The following is an 8357-nucleotide window of genomic DNA, read 5'->3' on the forward strand; positions in this document are numbered from 1 at the left end:
TTTATTTTCATAGAGTCATTGTTTCTCTTAGTAAGATTTTCCAATGTAGTCCTGCCCCTAGTCTTTTTTAGTGCATTCATTTCATTTGCAATTCTATCTTGAGGTGCTTCTTGGAACTCATTTTGAATTGTCTCACTTGCTTTTTGTAATCGATCAGATTTTCTAAGAGCTTGCTACATTTGTTGCCTTATAGTTGGGGAAATACTTATATTTTCATTTGTTTCAACCATTATTTCTGGTTCTTCACGCTCCACCTTAGCAACTTCTTCAAATTCTACTTCGGCCATTTTTTCATGTTCAGCCTTAGTCACTTCTTGCAGTTCCTCATTTTCAACCTCTTTAGAAATTCTTCCTACTTCTGATAACCTTTCTACTTCATCATTAAGGGATCTTCTAGTCCTTGAACTTCCAAGTGACATCTCCATGTTTGCCAAATTATCATTTGGAGATGGCTCCCCATTGTAAACCATGCGACGAGTTCCTGCTCTTGTACTAAGAGCATGTGGTGAGTCTATTACAACTCTAGCTGGTGCTGGAAGCTTACGTAGGGCACTCTTTTTCTTTAGAGTAGGGCTTTCGTCCAGCATATCATCCCAGTCAGCTTGACTTTTTAATGATTTTTTTCTTTTTTGGGCAACAATATTGCATAATGCACCTGGGTGTAGGTGTTTGTTTTTACTTTCTCGGAGATTTTCGTAATGTACTCATTTTTTATTGAAATTACTACTATAAAAAACAAAATAACATAAGAACTGAAATCATAAATGCATCATATCCTTATATTCCTAAATAAGATAAATAACTAATGTATAAATTAGAAACATAATATCAGCTAAACAGTAAAGAAAATCAGCTTTGTTTCATTGAAAGTATGAAAAAATTACATTTAAAGAGTCATAAGAGTAGCATAAATTTGAATGAAATCATACAGATTGTTTCATTCTAGCCCCAAACACCCTCTATTTGAATCCTTTAAAGCTATATACCAATTAGATGACTCATTCTCTCTTGCATAAAATGCCTTTTTAACTTGAGATGCTAATACATATGGATCCCTGATAGACTGATTTTGCCCTATATTAAAATTTACAAGGGTATAGAAATCCAACTTCTTAACACCATTTCGAATATTTGCCCAATTGCACCAAAATAAAGGCACCTTAAAAGTACGATAATCAAGCATTATTATATCCTTGATAACTCCAAAATACTCTTCTGTATCATTCAACTGCCCAATGCCATGTGATTCCAAGTATACACCACTATTTTGAGTAGTTTTTTCAACACCTCTTTTATGAAACCGAATTCCATTAATCATGTAACCTTTATAGGAAATGACACTATGACTTGGGCCTTCAGCCAATTGAGATAACATGTCATCTACTTTGTTAGATTTAGAAATTTGAAAAGAAAAAAATATTGATGTCAAATAGATTTCACATACTAAATGAAAATGTAAACTTGTATCTTTGCTTTAGAGTGTAACCTTGTCATAAAACCATAGGGGGAACCCTTCAGAATGTCCATTCCAAAGCAAAGTTTGATTATCCTTCAAGTTTTTGTGCATTTCTTTCAGCTCATCCATATGGATATTGAGAAATGGTGATACAATATCTGAGTTGAATAACACATACCGGTGGGCTATTGCTCTATCCCCTTGGTCAAGTTCAAAGCATTCTCCAGCTGATAGTGGATTTTCTTCAATTTCAGTACTATCTTGATTATCATTATGCTTCAAAAAGGTCTCACAAAAGCGTACACATTCAACAACAAGATAGCAATTTGCAATACATCCTTCTGGTCGTGCATAATTTGATACAAATCTTTTCAATACTTTCATATACCTCTCAAAATGGTACATCTATCGAAATTGAACCGGACCACAAAGTCTGACTTCTCGCGCTAAATGGACAACCAAGTGAATCATTGGATCAAAGAAAGAAGGTGGGAAATATTCTTCTAGTTTGTAGACAATTTCTACAGATTCTAATTCCAATTTTACAATCTCCTCCTTATCAACCACACGTTGGCACAATTCATGGAAAAACCTACAAAGTCGAAGGATTGTCTCTCTGCATCCTTCATCCATTAAACCCCTTATAGCAACAACTAACAATTGCTGCATAATCACATGACAGTCATGAGATTTAAGTCTTGTTAGCTTATGATTCTCCATATCTACACAATTGCTAATCTTAGAACTATATCCATAAGGCAATTTCAAGTCAAATAGTCTCTTACAAAACAACTTCTTATCTGATTTTGACAAAGTGTAAGCTGCAGTAGGAAGACGAGTAGTTCCTTCTTCTTCATATGGGTGGAGATGACTCATAATGCCCATCTTTGTCAAATCTAATCTCGAGTTGTAATGATCTTTAGATTTTCCCTTGCAATCCAACAATGTGTTAAGAATGCTTTAACAAACACTTTTTTCAACATGCATAACATCCAAGTTGTGACGAACAACCAAGATCTCCAAATAAGGGAGCCTAAAAAAAATTGACTTTTTCTTCCATCCTTTATCAAACTCTGAACCACGACCCCTGTTTCTACCCTTGCCAAAATCATTAGTGAATTCACTTAATTACTCAGCTACTTCAACACCTATTAATATTATTGGACATTGTGGTGCTCTTTCCCTTGCCCTAGCAGTTGTATATTTCTTCTTTCAATATGGGTGATGTTGTGGAAGAAATCGAATATGATTGCAAAAATACATCTTCTTACTATGCTTCAACCAAACAACATTTGAGTTCTCTCCACATATAGGACAACCATACTTCCCTTTAGTCGCACATCCAGCTAAGTTTCAATAAGCTGGAAAATCATTTATGGTCCATAACAGCATGTCCTTTAAATTAAAAAACTTTTTTGTAGAAGCATCACATGTATACACACCTTTCCATAATTCTAGCAACTCATCTATTAAAGGCTCCAAATAAACATCTATGTCATTCCCAGGTTGTTTTGGTGTAGGAATCAATATAGAAAGAAATGTGAATTCATTCTTCATGCACATTGAAGGTGGAAAATTGTATACAACGAGCATTATTGGCCAACAACTATATGTAGAACTCATATTTTTGTAAGGGTTGATCCCATCAGCAACAAGTCCTAGTCGAAGGTTGTATGGTTCAAGTGAAAAATCTGGCCATCTCTCATTAATTGCATCCTAAGCCTCTGAATCTACCGGGTGGCTCATTTTCCCATCCATTCTTTTATTAGTTGAATGCCACTTTAAGCATGAAATTGTCTCTTCATTTCTGAACATCCTTTGAAACCTTGATGTAATAGGAAAATATCTTAACAATTTTGCATGCTGCCCTTGTAGAATCTCCTTTGTGTGTTCATTTTGCTTCCGTCTTGGATATTGACAGGTGGGACACACTTGGGCATTAGCATTTTCTTTTGTGAACAAGCAACAATCATTCACACAAGCATGTATATGTTTATAGTTCAGATCAAACATCTTTAGATACTTATTAATTTCATACATGGATGTTAGTAGGAGATTATCTTTTGGCAACATTGCTTTGATCATCTCCAACATCTCACAAAAGCCAACATCTGAGAATCCATGCTTTGTTTTTAGATTGTATAGCTCGACGATGGATGAAATTTTGGTGTATTTCAAAAAACCTTCACACAATGGAGATTCAACATCTCCTAATAGACTATCAAAATCATCATCGTTGTTATCATCATCCAAATCATTGACATTACTTGAACATACTCCAACAACCCGAAATAAATTATATGTAGAACTTGTCTTAGTCGTGCTACTTTGAACTAGATCTTCCCCGTGATGAAACCATGTTTTGTATGATTTTTCCATGCCGTACAAAACTAAGTGTTCTACAACTTCATCCGAAAGTTGATGTCTTAGATTCTGACATTTGTTGCATGGACAAAGAATCTTACTCAGAAAACCGACATTCATTACTGCAGTCTTCACAAACTCCCTTGCTTTTCTCTCATATTCCTTTGTAGCACTACAATTTTGAAGGATACTTCAATAATAAAATACCAAAACTTAAACTTAAACTTGAACTTAAACTTAAACTAAACTATATAATTTTATTTGCTAACCTGTTAAGATGGATCTAAGTTTTATCCATCTGCATATCATAAGCATAGATATAAAAAAGCTAATCACAACTCATAAGTATAATGTTTTATTATTCAAATCCTAAGGTTGGGGACATAAAAACTACCCTTATTCACACCCCAGACGAGATATCTATCAATATAATCAAACCAATTCAAGCAAACACAATTTATTTGTAAGAAGATAATACATAATTCTAGATAAAATCTGACATCATGTCCCATATAAAGGTTACCTAACCATCTATCAATACCAAGTAACAAAAATTCAAACAACACACAAAAATTACGTTGAGGTTTGAATTTTAATTAAAAATTATTTTTCTCTCTCAATATATATTAATTTCATAAACAGAAAGTTAGATTCTTAATCTGAAAAAAAAGTCAATACAATTGACTATAGTTTTTTATGTCTCCAGTATGATAGGATTATTAGTCACTCGTGCATATAATACACATATCCTGTTTGTTGGAATGATTATATATATATATATAATGATTGGGGCCTTATGTATATATAACCATTTTGTTAGAGAATACACTTAAAGCACTTTGTTAATTCAGTTAGGATGTTGTTAATGATTTTTAGCTAAGTATACAACTGTACTTAGATTTATGTTATGATGTTTTACAATATGTTGTATCATTCAAACTCTATAAATAAGATCAGAGTAGCTCAACCATTCATGATGGTATTGAGCCTTTCTCTTATTAATTTCCACCATCTCTTAATTATTTACATGGTATCAAGAGCCAAAAGATCTGACCTAATCTCTTAAACACTTTCTTTCCCAGTTTTTTTCTCAATTTTTTGTTTTGTTTTTTGGTTTCTTTCTTCTTGACTTCTCAGACTTAACTGGTCCTACACTTTCCTTTATTTTCTTGTTTTTTTTTCTTTCACTTTCTTATTTTTTTTTTCTTTGTCTTTCACTTCCTTTCTTTTTCTTCCACCAATGGCTTTTTTTTTTTTCTACCTTCAACCCCATTTTTTTCTTTCTTTCAGTTTTGTTAGATTTAAGTAAAACATCTTATACAACTCATAATCAACCCCTATTTCATTGTTTTTTTTTTGTCTTCTCAGTCCTCACTTTCACAACCACAACTCTCAAGAAAAAGCAGATTTTTATGAAGAGATCGGTTACTAAGTATCCTTATCAAATAAGTATTGTACTTTCAAAATTATGTTCAAAGTTTGTGTACTGAATTTGGCTTGGCTTAACATCAATAATAAAAAAATAGCTACCAGCAGTTATTACTTATTTATTTATTAATTAATCATTTTAAGAGTAGACCAAATTTATTGTAACAAAACAAGTTTATAAAACTATCCACCAAAATTAAGATTTTTATTTGCTTGAAGTGGGAAAGCAGGGACACCTTCAATACCTTAAGGCTGAGGCTGCCATTATGATGTTAACTATTGTGTGTGTCTTAATTAGGTGACACTCGACAAGCCATCGTATTATAGGCCCCTCTTTTTTCTTTTATTTCTTTATTATTAATCATTCTAGTATAGTGCTAACAACACCTATTTTTAACTAAATATTTATTATATAGTTAAGCTCATTATTTATCTAAGACTATCTAATATGTTGTATTTCTAAGTTACCAACTTTTTTCAATTAAAGAGAAAGTCTAATCGTGTTAAGACAAATCAGCCTTCCTTCAAGTTTGGTAGTCAAATTTCAGTGCTTCATCACAAATAAGAGATAGAGTAAAGATCATTAACAAAGAATACTCAATTTGTGGAGTGAAGTTAATCACTTCAGCCACCTAATCCAAGGCTGCAGGGTTCTTGAACCCTTTGTCAAATCCACTAGAATACAAGCACTACAACAACTTTATACACAACAATGTCTCTTAAAATATTACAAGAAAATCGATACTGGTTCTAAACAAAAATGAATTTCACAATTTTATAAGAAATACCAAGTATATATTTTTCTAAAAAAAAGTTGTCACTCAGATGGAGATAAATGAATACCATTCCAAACTTTTATTACTTTGAGTTGTTTTATTATTCTTGATAACATTGAATTATTTCTCTTTTACCCCATTATATTGTATATGAGTAGCCTTACACTAAGAAAATTATAGAAAAAATATTGATTCCATATTTTGTTAGTGAAAGTAATCTTATATATAGTTTAGTTTAAGCAAAGAGTATATGTATAAAGAAATGTATAAGCCTTTGAATCCAAATTAAAGTAAGCTATCAATTCAATCATGTTTTCTAATTGGAGTTGCAGTGATCATGTAATTAATAAAAATTCAAGTCTGATGGGTTGTTTTCTTTGATAAAGCTGTACTTTATTTCTACATTTTTTGGTTGAAAAGTCCAGACCGAAAGTTTACTCAGAAGCACAAAACCAAACTATCTATATCTAAGAATAGTGCTAAGCTATCAATCCATCTTATCTGGTTGAGTACATAGAAGCAATGTTACTTCGATTAGGATTAAAAATCTATGTGATCACACCACATAAAGGAAAATAGATAAATAATGAGTTTAACTCTTAAATGTTGTTAATGATTTTTAGCTAAGTGTACAGTTGTACTTAGACAAAACTGCCATGTGTGTTGAACCTTTGTCCTGAGCAAGCATTTGTATTAGTATGCAAGAATGCTCACTTAGTTACATGTTTTTCTCGCCTTATGAAAAAATATTCCAAGCATTGTATGGAGAATGGAAGAAGTGTATTAAGTGTTGGTTACATATTTCATTGGGAGAAGATTGTTAGTTATTTTAGCTTGAAATAGTCTTTGCAATACAGACTCTTTGTATAACAGTTTATTCTCTTCTTTAGTTTTCCTTTCTCTGTCTTCCATTTTGCAGCTAGTTTACCTCTAAATTCTCTTCATTTTGCATGGCCATACCATATTATATTAGGTGCCACCTAATTATGACACGTATTATGATGCATTTTTCATTTCATTTTGTGAATTTAAATATTTTAGACACTTGGTGTTTTGAAAAACATCACCACTCTATAAAAAGCAATTCCTTCAGTGAATAAGTTTTCCTATTAAACTAGTCAAGATTGACCCAAGGTTTCTATATTTATTAATGTTAATATTATTTTTGTTTTTATGTTCATGTTTGTTATGTAGGTCAAGGCGGTGATTCAGCTAGAGCATATTTTCAGGGTTAGAGGATTGATATGAAGATGGTCTCAGTGAAACAAAGCAACAGTGATACAAGGTCTCAACCACACAATGAAGACATGGATATGGGATATGAAGACCCTCCTTTGTCACAAACATTCCAAGGTCTTGAGCAGATATTCCTTGATGATATTATGAAGCTAACCAAGGAACAAAACGATGCTCAGGATGCAGAAAACACTAGACACAGAGAGGTTTGCTTATATATAAAATTTGTAAAACTCATTTTCCTTTACTCGTGCACCTTGTTTGTCTTAGATATTGATCTTGAGAATTCTATATCTTTAAGAGGATAGGATAAATCTTATTCATTTTGAAGTAAAAGTTTCGGTTTTTGTTCAGTTTTTAGTTAAGGTATATTATTTTATTTTCTTTAATTTGCACAAAATTGCACAAAGATTTCTTCCTTAGAGGCGTATTTTTTTTAATATCTTGCCATTAAAGCACTATTATTAACGACCCTGACTGTTCTCTCATATAAATTAGAAGTGTGATGTTTTCTTCTCTTTCTTCTTTTTATGATCAGAAAATAAATGCAATCAATGGTCAGTATGAAGAGCAATTAGCAACACTTTGAGCTAGGCATGCCAACCGTAGAGATGAGTTCCTTTGGAGGGAATCATGCATGCAACAACAACAATACCAGCAAGCTGTGGTAGATTGTTACCCAAACAGCAGCATTGAACCCAATGATCCTCGAGCTTACAATGAATTCCCAGCCTCAGCTACTGCTACTGCAGATGGACACAGAGGATTTGATAATGAGCGATATGATTCTTATAGAGAGAGGGCTCGATTTCTTGGAGGCAGCATGTAGTGCACCAATTTTTTTTTTTTTAGTTATTAAAATTTTCGTGTTTTATTTGATTTAAGTGTTAAGTGTGGTGAATTGTTTAATTTAAATGTTGTTTATTTTTATTTAATTGTTGATTGTTGTATTTAATGGTTTGTTATTTTATTTAATTGTTAGAGTTGTTGGTACCATTTTTGTGAAATTAATTGTTAAATGATATGTAATTATTTTTATTTTTAAAATGTGATTATGTGAGATTTGGTTGAATGCACTAAGGTGCATAGTAGGTAGT

At 32.2% G+C, this 8357-nt stretch overlaps 1 pseudogene; it reads left to right on the top strand.

The window, feature by feature from the left end:
* The first annotated feature begins 7010 nt into the window (after nucleotides 1–7010).
* Nucleotides 7011–8089, top strand: LOC133824386 (uncharacterized; annotated as a pseudogene).
* Nucleotides 8090–8357: the final 268 nt, after the last annotated feature.

Source organism: Humulus lupulus, chromosome 3 (genome assembly GCF_963169125.1).
Source record: "Humulus lupulus chromosome 3, drHumLupu1.1, whole genome shotgun sequence".
NCBI lineage: Eukaryota > Viridiplantae > Streptophyta > Magnoliopsida > Rosales > Cannabaceae > Humulus > Humulus lupulus.